The sequence below is a fragment of the Megalobrama amblycephala genome, linkage group LG3 (assembly GCF_018812025.1).
Source record: "Megalobrama amblycephala isolate DHTTF-2021 linkage group LG3, ASM1881202v1, whole genome shotgun sequence".
Classification (NCBI taxonomy): Eukaryota; Metazoa; Chordata; class Actinopteri; order Cypriniformes; family Xenocyprididae; genus Megalobrama; species Megalobrama amblycephala.
The window spans coordinates 31,651,337-31,675,920 of NC_063046.1; the positions used below are offsets into that span (position 1 = coordinate 31,651,337).

The 24,584-nt window shown below is 35.6% G+C and overlaps 1 protein-coding gene across 7 annotated transcripts in view; it reads left to right on the forward strand.

Annotated features, from left to right (window-relative positions):
- The window catches only part of brsk2b (BR serine/threonine kinase 2b), a 160,277-nt gene that overhangs the window by 86,413 nt on the left and 49,280 nt on the right, over window positions 1-24,584 (forward strand). The window lies entirely within an intron of this gene.

The window sequence follows — 24,584 nt, forward strand, 5'->3', positions numbered from 1 at the left end:
AAACACTGGAAAAGCTTATTCCTTTGTGTTTCCGCTCCAGTCCAGTGCCATTTTGTGGAAAAGCTGTTTTAAAATGCTAAATAGTGTGCTTATCTTTCAGTTTCCCTCAGAGGCAGGCTACTCAAAACTATTTATGACAAACCATGCATTAAATGTCATTCCCTCCTTATAAATGACAGCCTCTTGACACTGCAGGGTGGATCCCAGTAAACATTTCAGAAAGGTATCACTCTTTGGTTTAATCAAGTCTTGGGTGGTTAATGGTAAATGGCCTTAGGGGTGGTGGGAGTGAAAGTTTCTCTCAGCATGCGGTGTCGAATCCAGACGGGTCCCGAGGGGAAAGCTAACATTTCTGAAACCAAGCCCAGTGTTGCCCAGGAGACTGACTGCTGAGGAGAAGGAGGGACATGTTGCACCCCTGCAGAGAAGAGATTACTCAAGCTATGGATGAGCGCCAGTGTACACACACTATATGTTATGCAGTGACAGTGGAAAAGAACTTAAACTATATATTTTAACTTAACTATATTTTCAAGGAGAAATGTGCGATTTCTGCACCTCGAGCAGCACCAAACATTTTTAAAAGAAAATTTAAAAAAGAAAAAATACTTTAGATCAGGGGTTCTCCTGGAGGGCCAATGTCCTGCAGAGTTTAGCTCCAACCCCAATTAAACACACCTGAACCAGCTAATCAAGGTCTTTTCAGGCATACTAGAAACTTTAAGGCAGTTGTGTTGAGGCAAGTTGGAGCTAAACTCTGCAGGACCATGGCCCTCCAGGAGCAGGATTTGACATCCCAGTTTTAGATCATCAACGATCTTTGTCAAATTTGGAACAATCTTGTACAACAACTGTGAAATTTCATCCATTCAGATATTCAAAACTCAACTAAAATCTTACTTATTTGCTCTCCTTTTCTCTGATGTTTCTGGTTTATAACTGATTCTCACTTTGTATCTGTTTTGATATTTGTTGTTTGCTTTTTCCTTTGTAAAGCAATCTTGAGTTCCTGAAATGCTATATAATGATAAATTATTGTTATCAAAGGGTTAGTTCACCCAAAAATGAAAATTATGTCATTAATGACTCACCCTCATGTCGTTCCAAACCCGTAAGACCTCCGTTCATCTTCGGAGCACAGTTTAAGATATTTTAGATTTAGTCCGAGAGCTTTCTGTCCCTCCATTGAAAATGTATGTACGGTGCACTGTCCATGTCCAGAAAGGTAATAAAAACATCATCAAAGTAGTCCATGTGACATCAGTGGGTTAGTTAGAAGTTTTTAAAGCATCGAAAATACATTTTGGTCCAAAAACTACGACTTTATTCAGCATTGTCTTCTCTTCCGGGTCTGTGTATATCTGCTTTCAATCCACAGTGACGCTGCTGCTTCTTCTTCTACGGCGGTTGGCATCCATCTTATTGATGCATTACCACCCCCTTCTGCTCCGGACTGTGACGCGATTAGGACATCCGCGACATGCACACCTACGCACCACTTTAAAAAATATAGCAATACCAAAATACAAACAATGTAGAATAGCTTGAATACAGCGTGCGTCTCCCTCAGACTGTAAACGAAGCTCGGGCGCACCGGATAACACGTCAGCAGCGTCACTGTCCGAAGCAGAAGGGGGTGGTAATGCATCAATAAGATGGATGCCAACCGCCGTAGAAGAAGAAGAAGAAGAAGCAGTTTCACTGTGGATTGAAAGCAGATATACATAGACCTGGAAGAGAAGACAATGCTGAATAAAGTCATAGTTTTAGTTATTTTTGGACCAAAATGTATTTTCGATGCTTTAAAAGCTTCTAACTAACCCACTGATGTCACATGGACTACTTTGATGATGTTTTTATGAACTAACCCTTTAATATTATAATTACTAAGGTAACACTTTAGTTTAGGGTCCAATTCTCACTATTAACTAGTTTCTTATTAGCATTTCTATAGTGCTATTACTATATTAATATGTGCTTTATAAGTACTAATAAATAGCCAATAGGCTGTTTATTAGTACTTATAAAGCACATACAGTATTAATGCCTTATTCTGCATGACCATATTCTACATCCCTTAATCCTACCCCATACCTAAACTTACCAACTACCTTACTAAATATTAAGAAGCAGTAATTAGTTTAGTTTGAGGCAAAATTCATAGTAAATAGTTTAAGTGTGACCATTACTATTATTACATATTACACATTTATTTTCTATTACATATATTATACATGTATTTTACAAAAACGATTGCGTACGAAGCAACACTTTACTGATTTGGCTTGTATTTTTCAATACATTCTTACTGATGCCTCATGACTATCATCATTTTTGCAATTGTGACAAACCCTCATCTATGTTTGCCAGTTTGCCAGAAAACATTGGTGTCAAATACGTAGAATTACAGGAAACCAAACATTTGTGTTTGCAAGGCATAAAAAAATGATGTACACGATCAACAAATGTGAAATGTTCAGTGTCAGTGCAGCACTGGCTTGAATAGACAAGAGACTGTTCTGTCAAATGTTCCTTACACTCTCACACTAGTCCCCAGGCCAGCAGATTGTCTTCATATTTGAGACTTTATTTCTAACCTCTCCTGATCTCAAGACTTGTGTTTTAGCTCTTGCTGACTTGAAGTACTTTAGCGTTTGTGTGGTGCTGCTGATGCTTTGCTGAGTGAGATATGGAGTCAGCTCTTCACACCGATGTTCCAGAAGAGCTGATGAACTGTGACGCTCTACGCAGAGACACAGCTCCACATCTGGGTATGACTTATCCTGCTCTGCCCCCCGTGGTGTTCGCTCCATCCATGATCTCTCAGTCAAATGAACCACTGCCTCTCTAATGGTGCTGCACTGAAGTGATTTAAGATGGTGTTTAATCCACATTCACTGGCACTTTAGTCTAGGGAAAGAGAGATAGATGAAGGTTTTAATGATGTGATCACTGAGGCAGTAAGGCAGTGACGAGGCACAGTGCAGAGATCTCAAGGCAGAATCCAATTCATGTTTGTTTGAGCTCTGAGGATTTTTTTTTTATATATTTAGAGTTTGAATTGATTGTATGAAGTACAAAGTGCATTTGTCAGCAGCTTAGAGTTTTTGGGAATATTTGTATTAAGGCTGTCAATCAAACATTTCAATCTAATTAATTACATATCGTCAAGATTATCATAATTATTTGCACATACACCACCTTTTAAAAGTTTAGGCTCAGTAAGATGTTTTTTTTTTTTTTTTGAAAGAAATTAATAGTCTACAAGAACACATTCAATTGATCAAAAGTGACAGAAAAGATTTTGTAACATTTATAATGTTGCAAAAGCTTACATTTTAAATGAATGCTGTTCTTTTGAATTTTCTATTCATCAATCATCAAAGAATGATACTGAAAAATATGTATCACTGTTTCTACAATAATATTAAGAGGCTCAAGTTTTCAAAATTGATGATAAGAAATGTTTCTTGAGCAGCAAATCAGCTTATTAGAATGATTTCTGAAGGATGTGACGCTGAAGACTGGAGTAATGATGCTGAAAATACAGCTTTGCCATCACTAATTGTTTGATATAAGAACTCAAGAACTCAAGAGATGCGTTTAATTCAGAAATAACACTTTTCTTTTTGTCCAAATTATATGTTAGAGCTCTGCAGCATTGAAAACTGTGGGGCTCAAAAATAAGTGTCAGTTGGAACTCATTTGTAGAGTTATTTTTATTAAAAATATATTGATAATTATTAAACACTTCAGTGCCCTCCAAAGGCACCATTTTAGGTATATAAAGGGATGGACTGTGTGTGCGTGTGTGTGTGTGTGTATGTGAGAGAGAGACTCTTTATATAGTATATACTATATACTATAAACAGTAGTATATATAAGTATACTATATAAACTTTATATTCTACTATATATATAATGAAACATAAAATAAGTAGCTTCCTACATGTTTTACAGACAGCAGCCCAGCATCTGTTCATGCAATGAGAAAATCAGAAAAAAAGGCAAAGAGGGAATATGGCAAGGAGGGAATAAAAGATTAAATTTGCAGTCCAGCACAGAGGCAGAAATAGAGGCATATTGAATGGCTGATGAATGATGGCTGACCCTAATCTTGTTATCCTGCCATTGATGACAGTAGTGTCATTTTCTCTCTATATACGTTTCTCTCTCTTCTCCTCTAAATGATTATGGATCATTCATCTTCTTCCACGCTCTGCGGGTAGATTGTTGTGTTTGTGAGAGAGATGTTTCTCTCACTGCATGCACAGAGTGGGACACAAAACAAAACAAATGGCTGTCACGCGCTTCCCTCCGGCCCGGTGCATCTTCATCTAATTTGCATATATAACTCTTTGAAGATGCCAAGCTGATTTTATAAGGTTTGAGTTTATTGATGACCCAAACGAGCACTTTATTGTTAGTAGCTTTTATACTATGTTCAGTTACAATACCTCTCTGCTGTGTCACTTTAATACACACTGAGTGTGGAAAATCTTCCATATCTGTGTGATCTGTTTTTTTTTTTTTTTTTAAAGGGATAGTTCACCCAAAAATGAAAATTTGATGTTTATCTGCTTACCCCCAGGGCATCCAAGATGTAGGTGACTTTTTTTTCTTCAGTCGAACGCAAATTATGATTTTTAACTGCAACCGCTGCCGTCTGTCAGTCAAATAATAGCAGTTGATAGGAACTTCAACTATTAACAGTAAATAAAACTTGCTTAGACAAGTCCAAATTAAACCCTGCGGCTCGTGACGACACATTAATGTCCTAAGACACGAAACGATCGGTTTGTTTGAGAAACCGAACAGTATTTATATCATTTTTTACCTCTAATACACCACTATGTCCAACTCTGTTCAGCTTCCGGTGAGTGAGGTCAGATCGCGCTCTGACAACGGAAGTGATGTCTCGCGCTCATTGAAGTATATGGGCGAGACATCACTTCCGTCACCAGAACGCGTTTTTTGACCTCACTAGCAGGAAGCTGAACGGAGTTGGACATAGTGGTGTATTAGAGGTAAAAAATGATATAAATACTGTTCTGTTTCTCACACAAACCGATCGTTTTGTGTCTTAGGACATTAATGTGTCGTCACGAGCCGCAGGGTTTAATTTGGACTTGTCTAAGCAAGTTTTATTTACTGTTATAGTTGAAGTTCCTATCCACTGCTATTATTTGACTGACAGACGGCAGCGGTTGCAGTTAAAAATCATAAGTTGCGTTCGACTGAAGAAACAAATTCACCTACATCTTGGATGTACTGGGGGTAAGCAGATAAACATCAAATTTTCATTTTTGGGTGAACTATCCCTTTAAACAAATGACCAAGGTACCCACATTCATGCATTTCAGTTGATGATATTAAGTACATTTGAGTATATTTGTAGCTGTATTACTGTTCATGTTTAATCCAACGATTTAAATCAACATTACGTTTTTTTACAATTGCTAACAAGCGTTTACCAATACATAAAGTACTTTTTCTAAACTCTTAACACAGCAACACACCTACATCACTCAATTATCCAAATAGTTAATTTTCTGCCCAAAACCATATTTTGTTAAATAAACAAATGCTAAAAACCTTTTTCAACATATACTAACTCTATCAAAACACAGCAAAGCTGATTCAAAATCAAGTCGTTCTGTCAAAACACTAGTACTAGTTTTCTATCCAACATGTACATATAGTCAATCATTCAATTCAATTCAAATTTATTTGTATAGCGCTTTTCACGATACATATCATTTCAAAGCAGCTTTACAGAGAATGCATGTCAACATTACAATTTAAAGAATGCAGTTAGCAAATAATGTAATAATTTAGGCAATTAATTTACAATCACTGTTAGCATTTTAACTGAACGTAGAAGCAATGAGTTCCTGAAAAATGAATTACATTAACAATAATTAGGATATAGAAATTGTGTAATGTGCATGTTGATCCAGATGATTGCATCTTCTGAAGTCCTCACAGGAGTTGGCGCCGTCTCTCCATAGGTGTTGGTCATCTGAGGTCTTCTTAAGAGGTTGGATCCAAACTGAAGCTGAAGTCCTCTCTAGTCACCTCGGGACCGGTGTCCCGAGGCAAAACAGAAAAGCAAATGGAGAATAATTAGCGTAGCTCCTGTTCATAACATTAAGCAAAGATAGTCACATGCAATTGATCTGACATGCGATGCATTATGTGAATGCTTGGCTAAAGAGATGCGTCATTAATCTAGATTTAAACTGGGTGAGCGAGTCTGAGCCCCGAACATTATCAGGAAGGCTATTCCAGAGTTTCGGAGCCAAATGTGCAAACGCTCTCCCTCCTTTAGTGGACTTAGCTATCCTAGGTACAACCAGAAGTCCAGAGTTTTGTGTTAGTATTTTGACAGTCATAGCGCAATGACTGTCAAAATACTAACAGTTGATGGCATTACAAAAACTGGTCCCATTTTATATTAAGTGGCCTTAACTACTATGTACTTACATCAAACAATAAGTACAATGTACTTATTGGGTTCATATTGAATTGCAAAACAGTTAGGGAAGGCTTAGGGAAAGCTTTGGTGGTATGGGTAGGTTTAAGGGTGGGTTAAGGTGTAAGGGATGGGTCAACAGTGTAATTATAAATGTAAGTACAGAAATTAATTACAGATGTAATTACATGCAGGTGTTTTTAAAATATAAGTACAATGTAAAAACATGTATGCACACAATAAGTGCATTGTATAAAACGATTAATTTAAATGTAAGTACACAGTAGTTAATGCCACTTAATATAAAGTGGGACCCAAAAACTGCATTACTTGTCATGTTTCAGTTCTACCTGCAGAAAATATTAAATCCATCATTTTTAAAATTTAGTTTCCTTACAAGTAAGCCATTCTACATTTTTGGTAGTGTTGAATGTGTGCATTTTTGGCAACATACTCTCTAACAGTGAATGAGTCATTACTTAAAAAGGAAAAGAAAGTAACAGAATTGCTCAGGGCAGCCACTGGTCAAATGAGTCCCCTGTGCAGAACTTCAGTTGCTCACTTGGTTGAAATCTCTTTCTAGGGGGTGGGCATGGTGTTGATGGTGCTCCCGTTGAGGGTGGGATGGTGTCCTCTTGGTAGTTAGTGCCCTACGCAGACCACATATTCTGCATATATGGAAAATTGGTAGTGGAATCGTTGTAGTATGAAGCTTTTACTGAAATGAAAATGTATTATATTTATTTATTTTATTTTTTGTGAGGTTACATCTCACAATTCTGACTTTTTTTTCCTCTGAATTGTGAAATATAAACTATAGGAATTGAGAGAAAAAAGTCAGACTCGCAATTACCTTTTTTATTTTCTATGCATGGCAGAAATAAGCTTTCATAGGTTTCACATGTGTAAGGGGGGAAACCAACCATAAAGATGCACAATCCAGCACATATTCTTACCCATACTTCTTCTCCTCCCTTGTCCTGATCCAACTACTCCTCTGCTCCTTCATGTTCCTCTCCCTCACCCATACATTTTTTTTCTCTCTCTGCTCCTCTGTGTTGCTCTTCATCTACACTGCACAAATCCGATTCAAAGAGTCCTATTTTACTGTATGTCCATGAAATGAAAAGAACTTCAACACCTGACCGTGCCTTCAGCTGAGATTGGAATCTACTATTTCTCAATATTTCAGTAATCTGCTAATTAAAAATGCTTATCAATTGTTTTAGTATTTGTTTGATAGATTTTTTCAATACTTTTGAGCTGCTGCTGTTGTTGCAGAAGTAGAGGTTTTATACTATATTTAAAGATTGGAACATTGGGTCTTCATTTCTGACTTGCTGTGTTTAAGCATTTGCAAATAAGATCAGAAAGATCCATGATTTTGGTATTGGGTATGCTTATATGAAAATAAAATTTAAGCATTTTAGAAACGTGTTAACTGACTGCATTTTTTGTAAAAATGGTCACAACAGACTGATGTTCTGCTAAATATGTTTAGAGTTTTGAAAATGTGATTTCAGATTGGACAAAAGTATGTTAGCAATTGAAAAAAAAAAACTGTAAAGGGATAGGGATTCACCAAAAAATTTAAATTGTCGTCATTTATTCACCCTCATGCCATTTCAAACCTGTATGACTTTCTTTATTTTGTGGAACACAAAAGAAGATATTTTGAGAATTGTCTTAGTGTTTTTTTGTCCATGTAGTGGAAGTCAATGGTCACCAAATCTGTTTGGTTACCAGAATTCTTCAAAATGTCTTATTGTGTTCAGAAGAAGAAATGGTCATACATGATTGGAACAACATGAGGGCGAGTAAATAATGACAACATTTTCATCACTGTTAGTAATATTTGAAGAACTGCTTGACGTAAATGTGTGGTAATACTTCTACACTAAAGCATACATTTCAGTCGTACCTCTATTTCATGTGCACTTCTTTCTTAAATGATTAAGCTGCAACTTTGACCCCAAGTCTCAGCACTTCATTGGAGGTCTTCTTGCTTGAGCGACCACATATACTGTTTAGTTGTTTGTTCAGTCCACAGCATGGTAGGTGCAAGCTTGAGTAGAGTTGCTCTGGCACAGCGTGAAAGTCATCGAGCTGTTCAAAATAGTTGGTGCTATTTGAGAGCTGATCATTTGCTACAGCAACAGATTTGATTTACACTTGAATCTCTGTAATTTATTTGATTCGCCTCAACATTAAATAGATTCATGTTTCAATGTAGATATGTGGGTTGAGTCAGTGTGAATCGTTTCTTGAAATTAAGTTTTTCATCAAACTCTAGATGAATTATTGGAATTTGTGAAAAGACAGGTTAATTAATATACAGTTTATCTTTTTCAGTAGGATATACTCTCAAAAGATTTATTACAATACATATATTTATGCCATTTTTGTGATTTATATGCTGTCTATCTCTGGCTCTGGGTGCTTTCTTCTATATCGAGTCTTTCAATCATGCTGGAGTGAGGAATGGGTACAGGTTGTTGATTACTTTTTATTCGTCATTATTTATTTTTCAAGCACACTAATTGCAGGAACGATCCACCTGTCCTGAAGAAAGTTTTTCAAGGTTATAATTTTGATAGAGTAGTAGTGTGTTATTGATAAATATGTTTTATGAGTCACTCCTTCCTTGATTGGATTGAACAGGCCGAATTTGTTTTGCCAGACCTTAATTGTCAGTCAGCACATGATATGTCAGGGATAACGTCCAATCGTTTAGTCAGTTTTTATCCAGATTTAAGCCTGACATGGTTTAATTTTATTGTGTACTTAATTTTATGATGGGATTTATTATGTTATTTAACAAATAAATAAATAAATTGACACCGCCATGTAGGAAGTCTGTTGTCTGGGACCACTGCCAGTGGAAAAAATATAAAGTTTTCATTATAGAAAAAATAATACTGTGATTGCAAGTGTTCCACAGAGCCATGTAATAGTTGTAATACAGTAGTAATAATGTTATTTGTGAACAGTTTCTATTAGTTGTGTGGGTGGTGATTTAATTAGGGATGATTCTGGTCTTTGAGGTTTAGAACTGAATGTTCAGCTTTATAAGCCATTGTCACTTCTTTTATACTCTCATTTAAGGAAGATCTCAAAAATCTTAATTGCTGTAAAAATGTCAGAGCATAATAGAGCCACTTTTATATTATCAGCCACATTCACATTATTATACATATATTATCAGTCAGTTCACAAGTTTAGGGAAGGATAGTTTTTTTTTCCGTTTGTTTTCAGTCTCAGCAAGACTGCATTTATTTGGTCATGTAATCCAAAATACAGTAAAAACAGTAATATTGTGAAATATTATTACAATTTAAAATAACTGTATTTTACTATATTTTAAAATGTCATTTGTCATGGCAAACTGTATTTTCAGCAGTCATTATTCAAGTCTTCAGTGTCACATGATCCTTTAGAAATTATTCAAGAAACATTTCTTTTTATCAATGTCAAAAACATTTTTTTTTTTTTTTTTTTTTAATCAATATACATTTTTTTTTCTCAGGATTCTTTGATGAATAGAAAGCTCAAAAGAACAGCATTTATTTGAAATGGATTTTTTTGAACAATTATAAATATCTGTACTGTCACTTTTGAGCAATCAAATGCATCCTTGCTGATTATCTCTTTTGAGATTTTTGAATGGTAGTCTATCTATCTATCTATCTATTAGGGCTGGGAATTTAACACCTTAATTAGATTAATTAATTATGGAAAATAATAATGCGTTACTTTTTTTTATTTTTTTTTATGCATTTAACGCACTTGCACCGCCCCCAGACCTACACAGGTCATCTGCTATTAATACAGTTAACTGATGATGAATATGACGCAGGCCAACAACTCACTGCATGATATAGCCTATAGAATGCATATATAATGTCCATAAAATTCAAACGGTGAAAGGTGATCGATTTGAAACCTTTTAAGTGTATGACAACACCGGTAAAATCAGAAAGTTCACTGCTAAATTCAAACGTGCTTTCGCGTTTTGGCTTGCATTGACGCTGACGCATTGTGCGTTTTAGATCAATTGACATGATAAACGACATTCAAATATTTGACAATAGGAGCCTACTTATGTTTCTGCCGGTTAGTGCCCACATAACCGAGCACGCACACATAATGTCTGAGCCAGAGTAGACATGAGGACACTATATTTGAGAGCGTGCGAGTTTTGTGAAGAGATTCGTGCTGCCCATTACTTTGATGCGTTCTCGTGTTGATGTATTTCATTGATGCGCACTCAACATGCGTTGTTATAAAATGCCATAGTAACTGCCTCAATTGAACTATAAAAATGAAAAAAACTTTCAGTTTCATATTTCCATATTGATAAAAAAAAAAAATAATTATATCCCAAAATTAATATTTAGTCAACCTCATGGTCCAAAAGATTGTGTAATAAACTCTATGTTGAATCAAATCAAATATTTCTTTCTGAATCTTCTTTTTGTAATGTCTATTTGATGTTTTACTCAGTGACTTCAAATTATCTTTTGGGGGTCATTTCTCAGCCAAGTTGATTATGTATGAATAATTAATCTAATTAATTGCAAATTTATCACCCCATCATTGCTATATATATATATATATATATATATATATATATATATATATATATATATATATATATATATATATATATAATATTCTTTTTTTTGCGTATAATAGTTAACTGCATATAAGGGACATTAAAAATGCAAAGATAACAGTGCATTTTTAAGGATAATAAGTCAACTTTATGGAACATGTTTAATGCTTTAGCCGCCACAATCATGTTTTTCCACAATCCTATTCCAGACTGTCTGATACCGGTGCATCAGTTTGACTGATCATTTGTTCAAACGGAAAAGGCCGTGAGGAATCAGGAAGTAGAACATAAAGGAACGCCGTTACCTTTTCATTTGGTCCATGGAGTGACCTTTAACCCTCCTACCTTCCTTGCCAAAGTCATTATGGCTGAACTGAGACAGGAGCAGTAGAGAAAATGTCCATTATGTGAGATTTATAACTGTGGTCCATGTCCATTGCTGCCTACAATGACAGATAAATCAATTGACGTGGACACCTGTGTTCCATGATTATGATTGCACAGATGCCCTGAGAGGAAGTGAAGGTGAAAGATGTCTTTGTGACGTTAACTAGCAGATCTGTCTACTTAAAAAATGGTTTCACACCTGTCTACATAAAAAACTGGTTTTAGTTTTATAGCCTAATAACAGATTGCTGACCTTTCTCGAAAGGTTACCATTAGCAGCCTGTTTTAAGGAAAGTTTAAAGGGTCTGTGCTTAGGAATGGTCTGAAAAGTGATTATAAACCATGTCAGCCTGGCTTATAAATACTTAATAAATACCAATAATCAATTTGCGGAAAATCACAGTTGATCTTACTGATTGTGCGTTTGTCAGATTGTTCCAGTGTTGTTAACTGAAACTTAAAAATTGTTTTTGTTAATTAAAATAAAGCCGAAATAAGATATAAATATTACATGAAAATAATTTTAATTTTGAAAATGTATATTAAAATTAGAAATGAAACAAAAAATAAAAACTATAAAATATGTTTAAGTACTAAAATGACAAACTAAGAATGAAATAAAAATAAATTAAAGCTAAATAAAAATATTTTTAAAAATAACAAAAATTACATAAATAAATAATAATATATATATATATATATATATATATATATATATATATATATATATATATATATATATAAAACAGTTAATTCAAAACATTATTCAATATTAGAATATTATTGTAACCTAGGTGGAACTCAAAAAGGAAAGGGGAGCTGGATCCGAACGCAGAGAATTTTATTAACAGAATAAACAAAAGCAAATCAAACAGAGAACCAGGAACAGAATTAGCTCACCAAACATTACATCCAAGAAGGACAAGACTCGACAAAGAACACAAGAAACACTGAGGTTTAAATACACAAAGGGTAATAGGCAAACAAGACACACCTGGGAATAATCACTGAACTAATCAACAAGAAAAACTACAAAGGAATACAAAACAAGGCACAGAACAGGAAATAACATAAAAGTCCAGACAAGACCAGGGGAACACAGGCCGGGATCATGACAAGTATATGAATAAGACTAAAATTACACTGGCTTGTTTGACTTTGTCAATGCAGCTGGGTGGCAGAATCTTGCGCTTGGCCTTAAAACTGTCATTTTATGCAGCCTCCTGCACTTTTTTCTTCACACTGCAGCCAAGCAAAACAAAGCTCTTAAAACGTAATGATTCTTGCCCAAAAAGTGGGGTGTGATGCAATCCCCCCCAGGTATAATGGTAGCCGTTCCCCTGGTGTATAGTATAGAGTAAGTTTCCAACACATTGTATCATGGGTAAGCGATGATTTATGGGATATCTAAGCACTTCTTCAGCACTACAGATTCTCTGAGCCAGAATGGAGTCAGTGGGCAGTTTTTCCTTCATACAATAAATCTGTACTTGACCACACAGCACAAAACTGTGACTAGTACTGCGCCATTGAACTATTGATTTAAATACAGCATGTGCGGTAGTGATTGGTGTGCGACATCAAGCTGCCTCTCCAGGATGAGTGAGTGATGCAAAAGATAGATCATAATTACTTTTCTCTATGCGCACAGGAGTCTTTTAGCGCGTGTGTCCTCGCTCACGGCAGGATGAATATAATGGCTTCTGTCATAAATCTATATCCAGAAATCTGGGCTCAGGTTTAACATTGCCACATCTGCAAGAATACACACTTTTTCTTGTTTCACTCATCAGTGCACAATTGAAGGTTTTCCACCCCCTATATATAATCTCATACATCAATATCCAAAGGAACAAAAAGTGAAGACTAAACATATTTACCATACTACTCCTTGTCTTGGGAAATGGCTGCATTCTTCCTAAGATGTTCTTCTGTTCAAAGAAATGAAAGCTAGAGGGTTAAAAGCAGCACAATGTGATGCCGACAGTGTATTTTTGAGTTTGCGAAGAAGAGCCTCTCTGGACAGAAGTTTTTGATCAATTAAAATACATTCCTTTCGTATTTAAATCAATGTTTTTCACATTTATTCCTCACTGAGCCCAGGGCAACTAATTTCTGGAAGGTCAAAAGGCATCAAAGCAGTTGTTTATTGAGGCTAGGCGCTCTTAAAGCACCCAATATTCCTATGCAAATATGCGTGCATAAATTTGAATTCATGACAAGCAGTGTTTCTTGTTTTGACATTGGCCTGTAAGATATAATTTGCAAAGTTTACTTAAGGAAACAACAACATTACAACAAGCAGAATGTGCATGCAGGTGTTGTTTAGCTCAACTAAAACCACTGTTATTAAAATTCCCCTTGGAGACGTATGCACGGGAACTCTATCAGGAAGTCATCTTCGGTGGACCCAGCGAACGGTTCCTCCCCGTAGATCCTCCAGCCCATCATCCCAAAGTCTGCCTCACTGCACTCTATTTCCAAATCCAATTTCTCGATAGCAGACATGCTAATAACACGCCTCTAAAATGTGTTTCCTGAAGCAATTTAGGGGTGAAATTCAACCTTTCAGTCATAAATATTCAAACTATGTTGTTTATGTGGCCTTAGAGAAAGTTGTGTTTTATTTCTAACACTTGTGCTTCATGTGTGGCTTTAAGGGAGCAGAACATTGTGAGACCAAACACTGCGTATGTGTCATGGGTCAAGAAGCAGATTGGCTGCGAACAGAATAAGGCTTTGTGCTGAGCGGAGAGCTGCGGTTATCTGCTTGGTCCAGACGAGAGGACAGAGCAAGACCAACAGGATTGCGTGCAGAAACATTTTGCTTGTTCAAACTTTAGGCCGAAATCGGTGGCTGAGATCTCTTGGATGTCAGCAGTGCTGGTTTAGTAGGTCACTTTAAGTGAAGTGTTTGGAAAGATGGGAAGGTGTGTGGCACAACCATACTTACGGTTACTGTTATTTCTTCTGTGGAACATAAAGATATTTTGAAAAATGTGTCAGTGTTTGTCCATACAATGGAAGTCAATGGTAACCAAAACTGTTTGGTTACCAACATTTTACCAAAATATCTTCTTTTGTGTTCCACAGAAGAAAGAGAGGTCAAACAGGTTTGGAACGACATGAGGTGAGTTAATGATGACAGAATTTTCATTTTTGGGTTTTCAATATAACTTTAATGTAACTGTTAGAAAAAATTAAAAACACTAGGTAGGTTTCCATATATGCTGTAATTTTAAATATTGAAAAAAAAAAAAAAAAGTAATAATAATAAATGATCAAATATTTGTGGTTTAGGGACAAAACAATTCCGGGAGGTGATAGTAGCCAACTGTCTGAGCGAATTGTTCAGTCATGTGACTTAAGGCAATGTCACATGTTTTTTTGATGTGCATCTACACTAGGAATTTATTTAGTAAATGTGTTTCCATTGTACATTATGCATATATCTTCTTACTGAATAAAATATTGATCCACTTCAAGCAAAGTGTATAGGTTATTTTATGACCGAACTGTTGCAAACAGGGGGCGGAAGAGGTGGTAGCAGGGCTGTTACCATCATTGACATCCCCCTAAATATTAAGAATAGCGGTCAACCAGTATAGGTTTTTCTGGGGTTGTTTCTTAAAGGGTTAGTTCACCCAAAAATGAAAATTCTGCCATCATTTACTCACCCTCATTTCGTTTCAAATGTTCATCTTCAGAACACAAATGAAGATCTTTCTAATGAAATCTGAGAGATTTCTGTCCCTCCATTGACAGCCTACGCAACTACCACTTTGACACTTCAAAAAGTTCATAAAGACATCGTAAAACTAATCCATATGAATTGAGTGGATTAGTCAAAATTTTCAGAAGAGACAATTGCCTTATATGATGAACAGATTGAATTTAGGTTTTAGCTCGAACGTGCTGTATAACACACACGAGATATCCTGAATGTATGTGGTTTCTTCCTTGAATGGATGAATGTTTTAAAAAATAATTGGAATAATAATTTTGGAAATAATCAACTGAGGCTCAATGAAAACATGTGCCGCTAGCTACATTTTGTACCTATATAGGGCCGATAATCCGTTTTATTTTTTCCCAAATTCCGTTTTATTTTTTTCCAAATTCCGTTTTTTCCGTTTAAATTTTTCTGGATTCCGTTTTTTTCCATTTTAAGTTTTTTGGACTCGATTTTAATGGTTAAATTAAATTTTAATAATCAAAAAGAATGTCTAATTAATTGAATTCTTAAAAACAACAAATTTATTCATAAAAAATGTATTTTTTAATATATTTTGTTTTTTCAGAAATTCTGTTGCGTATTTTAATTTTTCTGGCAATCAAATGAACAGATAACATTAATTGAATTTCTTTTAATCATGAAATTAAACTTTTTTTTATCAAACAAAGTGCTGCACAACAGAGCTTTAATGTTAAAATTAAAACATGGAACAAAAACTGAGATTGTTCCTTTTAAAAAAATAGTTTTAATAATTTATTATTATTATTATTATTATTATTAAGTCTATTAGTGTTAGTGTTATTATTACATTGAAACGTATCTAAATTTTACTGTACAGAAGTAATATGTTTCGGTCAAGTTAAATCGAACTTTTATTTTGACTGGTTGCCAAGTGCTTTGAGTCTCCGTGTTTATGGTATTTTTTTCAAATAAAGCGTTAAAATGCTGATGAAGTGATGAAGTGACTTTTGAAGATGAATTTCGTGCGTTCATGAGGCAACAGAGGATGAAAACACTGTGAGCGTCACACGTGCTTCAGTGTGTGTGAGGTAAATGAAACCGCGCTTCTGCGACATTCATTTCAGAGACACAACATGCAGGGTTCATATTTAAATAGTATTTTTGTGGTTTAATATTCACAGACACTCTATATCGCAATTTAACGACCTGCTTTTTATTCATTCATCAAAAATTTGACAAATTCCATGACATTCCGCGTTATATAGTAAATTCCGTTTTTATTAATGGATTCCGCCTGCGTTTTCTGCATCGCGGAAATCATAGGACCCTACCTATACAGTACATACAATTAACTGCAGTTTCCAGCTGAAATGACCACTAGTGAAAGTAAAACACCAACAAGTATTCTTTTTCACACAAACCATGATTACAGATGCAGATTATCAATTAAAAAAAGATGTATTTTTGCTTGGTTTCTTGCGCAATGCTATATTAAGACCTCAAAACACCTTTAACACCTTGTAGAGTTTGTAAATGAATACTGTTCATTTTGATGTTTGCATCACATAACCAGCTCCATATGTATGTATGGCTTTTTTGACATCCTAAACTTGCTCAGTAGTTCACTTGGTACAGCATTGCACTTGTGATGCAGAGCCTTTGAGTTTGAGTCCTGTGAAACACGAGTCACGATAAAAGAGCTCAAACTGGAATGTTTGCTTTAAAGGGTTAGTTCACCCAAAAATGAAAATAATGTTATTAATTAATCACCCTCATGTCGTTCTACACCCGGAAGACCTTCGTTCATCTTCGGAACACAAATTAAGATATTTTTGATTAAATTCGATGACTCAGTGAGGTCTTCATAGGGAGCAATGACATTTCCTCTCTCAAGATCCATAAAGGTACTAAAAACATATTTAAAATGGTTCATGTGACTACATTGGTTCTACCTTAATATTATAAAGTGATAAGAATATTTTTTGTGCACCAAAAAAACCAAAATAACGACTTTTTAACAATATCTAGTGATGGCCGATTTCATAACACTGCTTCTTGAATCAAATAAGTGGATCGGAGCGCCAAAATCATGTGATTTCAGCAGATCCGCAATCCGAATCACTGATTCGACACAAAAGATTCATAACGCTCTGAAGCAGTGTTTTGAAATCGGTCATCACTAGATATTGTTAAAAAGTTTTTTTTTTTTGGGCGCACAAAAATATTCTCGTCGCTTTATAATATTAAGATAGAACCACTGAAGTCACATGAACTGATTTAAATATGTTTTTAGTATCTTTATGGATCTTGAGAGAAAAAGTACCATTGCTGTCTATGCAGGCCTCGCTGAGCCATCGGATTTAATCAAAAATATCTTAATTTGTGTTCCAAAGATGAACGAAGGTCTTGGTGTGTGGAACGGCATGAGGGTGAGTAATAAATTACATTATTTTAATTTTTGGATGAACTAACCCTTTAACAAATGCGTTTTTATCTCACATTTGCGTTAGTGATTAACATGAGCATTAACCTTAATGTCACTGGACACAAACAACCGACGTAACCAATGAAACATTGCCAGATTCATGTTCATCTCTTTTGGATAAAACTAAAACACACTTTAACACTAATCCTAACCCTAAGCACCACTCACACTTCACTTCAAAAGTGTCACAAGAAATTTGCAGAAACGTTGCCACAGGCACTTTTTTTTTCTCTCAGTGAGCCTGGGTTGGAAGTAATCATTATATTTGAAATTTGGTTCTGTTCGTGGCACATAAATTCTGCCTTTAATTGTGTATTTCTTTCCCTGTTGTTCTCCTTTCCTACTTTCCACTGAGCTTTCACTCATTTGCCATCCAGCCATTTTCAGACCTACTCACACCTGATGGATCTGATTTGAGCCACAGCTGCTGGTTGGTCATGTAGATGGATTGGCTATCACCAAGGGATGGCAATTGTGTTTAATATCCACTGATATCCTGTACGGTGTGTCTCTGGAGGTATTAGCTAAGCCATGATATGCCTCCCAGCGCTCCTCGTCTAAGCCTTCAGTGAGACGTTAAGGTCTGCTGCTTTAACCCCCTCCTCCCCCCTCGTGCTCAAGTGTCTGTTTCCACATGTGTTTGAGTTAATTAGTTACAAAGCCACAGCAGCTCCCAGGAGGACAGCCACTACAGAACAGCCTCCATCTTTATTAAAGAAATGCAACTTGAGTGCTTTCCTTCCACTTTTTTTTTTTTTTATGGTTTTCTTCATCTGCTGCTTTTCCATTCCTTTAATTGGGAAGTTGGTGTGTTGTGAGGGAGCTTGAGGGATTAAGATGGATTGGAGGAAAAAGACATCAATGATAAATAGATCAGGGAACTGCCAGAAGGAGAGGTGATGGTGTGTCTCGTGTAAAGTCACGCTCACGCTGACAGCGATTAAACCCTGGAGGTCAGCGAGTCTCTGTGCTCTTGGCTGATTATAGGTGTTCTTACATGACTGCTGTATCCAAATATTTCACTATTTGCTTTTCCGTTGGCAGTATCATCTTGTCGCTGCTCATTTGTTTTTGAGGGTTGTGTTTAGGATTAGGGGATAGAATATACAGTTTGTACAATATAAAAATCATTATGTCTATGGAAAGTCCCCATAAAACATAAAAACCCAACACAATCTTTTAAAGGGGTGGTTCAGTGGTTTTTTTCTAGGCTTTATTTTGTTTTGGGGGCAGAGTTTAACATGTCTTAATGCTTTGTTTTTTTGAAAACGCTGTATTTTTCATATATTTTAGCTTTATTATATACCTCTGTTTCCACTGTCATATGAACGGCTCGCTTGACTTCCTGCTTCTATTAAGCCACTCCCTCCGAAATACGCAATGTGCTCAGATTGGTTGGCAGGTTGGTAGCTGGCCCAGTGTATCATGATTCGCTGAAGCGTCCGGAAACGCCACGCCCCTTACCATTCGTAGTTACGCGCTAAGCTGGAAATGTAAATAATGGCGTCTATATTACTGTATCAAATTGAGCCGAATTAGACCCAGATGAAGACGGTCAATCGCAATCGCGTCTTTTAAAGGACGTTTATGAATGGTATTTCATTTAGTATTTGTGTCAAAGTGTTTAGATATGCTGTCACTGCTGTTTGTTAGCTTTCAATATACAGTTTTATCCTGATTAAAGCTTTACTGTAGCCGAATACATGACTGAGTAGTCGCATTTTTGTAAAGGTATCGTTTAATTTATAGCATGAACAACTTTTTGTCTATGAACATAGAAGTTTGTTGGTGTTTGTTGCACTAGAACTTAGCTAACTGGCTAGCAAAAACGAGTTGCTCTTTGTATATGTCCTTGATGCATTAAAAATAGCAACAGAACTATAACATTACGTTTAAAGACATGTACAAACAATAAAATGTACTTACAGTTTGAAGCCAATAAACAGCAGCTTCTGCTTTTAAAGTGGGAACTGCTTCATCTTTCAGTAATAGCTTTTGTGCAAATCCAACATTGAACTCGTGTAGATTCTTGAAGCTGTCTTCAGCGCCGCATCCAGTGTAGAAAATATCACAGATTATAATGGGTTCTATTATCTTTTGCCGCGCCGCTCGCGTCCGGTGTACACAACTCTTCCGCTTTCATTTTGCTGCGCCACATGGCCTCGCCCACTTTGTTGCATGTTCCCGGGGGTGTGTTTATGTTAATAGCAAGGGTTTATGATGTCACCAAGCCAGGAAGAAGCTTGTTGTAGTCCAAACCAGCCGTTTTTGTAGGCAATAAACTGCCATAACTTTAAAAGACAATATCTCCGTTTGCATTAAACGTTCAGCGCTGTAACTTTGCAGATACTGTTTATGCTCAAGCAGCAACATTACACACTAACTAAAGTTAAAAAAGTGAAATCGCATTGAACCACCCCTTTAAACAATACAAACAGACAACTGTGTGGTTAAATGTGCAGTTATTGGGTAAAATCTGATTGCTCTCCAATGCATGGGAGTTGTGTCCCAGTCCCAGCTGTGAGAACATGAGCTCGGTCTGCCTTCATTCATTTGCTGTATGTTGTGTGACCATTCCCACAAGTCTAGTTTTATTAGCATGCATCAACACACCATCTGCAACCTGAAATCACACAATAATTGAGCATAATAAATTATGTTAAATCCATTACAAAGGCAGAGGTTGAAAGTTGTTTGTTTAGGGCATGTTGAACATGCTAAATGTTAAACATGCTGGTTTAAATTGCAGTGTTCTTAATTATATCTGAATTGCAAAGGGAAAAAAAGTACTTTGCAAGCCTTTCTAACACACACACACACACTTTTTCACACATTTCTTTTTCTATTCCATTTGCTCTCAATATCCGGGATTAGTTATTCATTTTTCCCTCTCTGCTCAAAACCAGTCAAGAAATGAAATCTTTTTCCTGTCTAAAGCCTTGCTTGTCATCAGTTGAAACCAAATGCATCAATGTCATTAATGTCACTGACTTGTGGCCATTTAACCTTGTAATTTTATGTCATACCCAAACTGAAATCTTTCTCTCTAGGGAAATTAATCACTTGATAATCACTTTTGTTGGCAAGAAAGATGCTATTACAGTGGTGCTAATTGTTAAACATGGAAACTCAATGAAAAAGGGCACTGAGGTGAACCGGTCTCCCCTTTTATAATGAGGAACGATGCAGATCACTGCTCGGCTCCTATCTGTCCGCATAATCAGATGAGTGTATGTGTATTTTTATTGGATCATTAAAATCATAACAAATACCTTGTGTGTTGCCGCTGTCTCTGTTTATTTGACTTGCTGTATGTTAACTCTGTATTAGAGTTGGATTTAACTCATCTGGATTCAGACAGGATTACTGGGGCTTGTTGATAAAATGAAGTCTCCATTATCCTGTGATCACAAGTGCTGTTTGGCAGAGATCTGACGTGCAGGTAAATGTTGTATATTTGGATTTCCCTCCTCCTGTCTGTGCCAGCACAGCTTTATACCTGCCACAGATGGGTGTGTGTGTGTGTGTGTGTGTGTGTGTGTGCATGGGTCACGTTTTGCCTGCATTGTGATTGCCAAATGTCTCCACGGTCGTAGTGAAACCTGAAATAACCTATACTGATTAGAAAAGCAGCTTAATGAACATATAAATAGTGTCTTAAACAATTCTTTACAATCATTTACTCACACTCATATCATTCTAAAAGTGTATGGATTCCTTTCTTGTACAAAATTCAAGAGAGGATATTTAAAATAAATAAATAAATAAATAAAAATTGTGCATTTTTGTCATTGCAATGAAAGGCAGTGGGGTCCAATGTTGTTATTGTTACCTAAAACTAAAACTGTTGTATTTGTTAATTGAAATAAAGCCGAAATAAAATGAAATGTATACCTTTTAGATGAAAAACTTTTTTAAAAATTGAATTATTTCCTTGGCAACTAACTGAAATACTGAAGTTGAGGTACTAAAATAACTAAAACTAAAGTTGAAAAATATATTAAAGCTACTAAAATAAATGGTGGGACCGTTGACTTTTTGTTGTATGGGCAAAAACTGTTCTTCTGCAGAATGATAATGTAATAATGCAGAAAGGATTGTCAGGTTTTGGGTTTGAAAATATCATCAATAAAAAGTAGAAAAATGAATGTGTGTGTGTGTTTGCAACTTACCCAGCCTGTTCAAACACTAACACATACTCACACACTTCTGTCATTGTTCCTTATATTTTTTTAGGTTACCACTTAGAAAAGGTAATGTTATTCTAAGGGCTAATATTGGAGGAGTATATCGCACCATTAACATGTGACAAAGCAGCTCTGACATGGGCCTAGAATGGCCTGCGGGATAAACCTGATTGTACAGAGTCCGTTCCATTTAATTATAAGTGATCATTAAGCACTTTTTCGCCTTTGCTCTCAGTTCGAGCACAGTATCAGCAGAGAAGATGCTTCATAAGCAGTTTGTTCATTCCAAATTGGCAAGGACACATAATGCAGGTGAGACTAGCTGTGATAGCACAGGGAATAATCAAAGACTCTGCCAGGAGCAGAAACAAGCATCCTGCCCCTGAATGATTACAGTGATTGTGTAAACCCAATGAGAAAGACCATGTGCTGTGATAGATCAGGAAAGTCTCTCTCTCTCTCTCTCTGTCTGTCTCTCTCTGTAGTTCATGAAAGCAGAGCTCAAAGCCATCTGCTAAATAAAGAAAAAACACGGAGAGAACGTGGGAATGAGAGGGAAATGTTGAGAAATGGTTGCCATGACTGGGATCGATATATAAGGCAGTCAGCGAGACCATGATGTAGATTAAAGAAGGAAATATCTCATTATTTATTTAGTTTTTCTTGCTCTTTTGCAGAGGTCCAGGTGAAAGACCTTTGAAGAACTGGGGCTTTGATTGTGATAAATTGACATCTCTCTCTCTTTCTTTACTTGGGTCGGCCGTGTTCTGGTTTTGGAGTGACATAAGAGATGTGGGGAAGAAAGGCTGCAGCCTCATGGTTAGAGAGATAGTGTGTGTAACAGTATGATGGAGCCCAAAGAAAGATCTGTGTGCTTTCACATGCCAGTCTTAGATCTGAATATAACTCCATCTGTAATCATATCAGATTGGTTTTTGATGATGTTTATGTAGCCTACCAGTCAAAAGTCTGGAGTCACTTCACACGTTTCACATGATCTTAAATTTTGCCCTTTAGGCTTGAATTAAGTTCCCTTTCGATACGGTTCACTTGCATTTCGTCAGTTCACTGATGCTTATGGGGAAAACCATTTTCTTATGGGGAAATTCAGTTTTCTGAGAATCCTGAAGTCTTATTGGTTCACATTTGTACACCTGCATAGACAAATGGCATTTCAGCCTGCCAAAAAGGGCCTATATAAGTCATGCAGAAAAAAGAAATAAAAGAGAAGTAAACACTGCCTGTGGATTTCTTTATGGCAAAACTGATGATTTTATTTTATATTCCATCCATCCATCCATTTTCCAAATTGCTTGTCCTGTGTAGCATTGTGAGAATGCTGGAACCTATCCCAGCCAGGACTCAGTATACACTACTGAGGGTTATTATAAAGTGCAACTGAAACTAAAACCATTAAAAAAAAAAAAAAAAGTTACTTAAAATAAATTTTAACTGAAATAAAATATGAAAAGATCATTTTCATTTAGTTTAATTTAATTTGATATTAATTAATTTGTACTAATATAACTCATATATATATATATATATATATATATATATATATATATATATATATATATATATATATATATATATATATATATATATATATATATATATATATATATATTAGAGATGCACCAATGCTAAATTTCTTCACTGATACCGATAACCGATTATTCATAGTGATATCTGCCAATACTGATAGTTTGGGGGTTCCGCCTTTTATACCTTCTTTAAATTAATGATAATTTCATTATAATTAATGATTAAACATTATATTTTTAATTATTATATTTTGAAAGAAATGCAAATAAAAACAAATACAAAAATTCATCAACTTGTTTCAGAGTAACTGATATCAGTTATAAAGAAACATTACTCAAATTATTATTAACACACATTAACTAAATTCTGAAGATTAAATTAATATTTCTTAACTTTCTAAATGTTATTAATTCATATAAATATATAATATAATATATATATCTTAGCATTTTCTTATATATGACAGGATATATATATATATATATATATATATAATGAAAAAAATGTACAAGAACATTACTAGAACTTTAAACAATAATAATATAAATAATACTATGATAGTATCTCAATGATACTAAAGCAACACTGACTCGAAGCAAGGATTTTATTTTAGTTTATTTTTAAATATTTTATTTGTAATGGATTAATGAAAAAAATCATAAATATGGAAACAAGTAATAATAAATGAAGGAGTATGTGTGTGTGAAATAAATTGACTGTGTAAACTGTTACCCTGGAAGAAGGCAGAACAGGGACTGTGTGGCCTGAAAAAGTTTATGATTCTTTACTACAAAAAGATGAATTCTGATGTTTGCATCCATCTATCCTAACCAAAACATTGGGTTTATAACACCTCTGCTTCTATAATTTGTTTTGCAGTAGTTGATTAGCTGAGTACAAATGAAAGGTGATTGGGTCTAATAGGATTGTGGTTTGCTTACACTGTACAAGGTTAGTCTCTGAGCAGGTGTATGATGGGAGACTTCATGCAGCGTCGACTTCTGCAATGTAACTTTCATTAGTGTGGGATTGTCCATATTAGCTGTTCCCATATTCCCACCGATAATGAAGTCTAATTATTTCCGGTGCTCCCCCAAAGCAACAAGAGATGGATTTTCCCGGAGCGGCAAGAGTGTACGCTCCCTAAAACAACACTTTGACACATTGGTGAAGGACTGTATGCTCGCTAA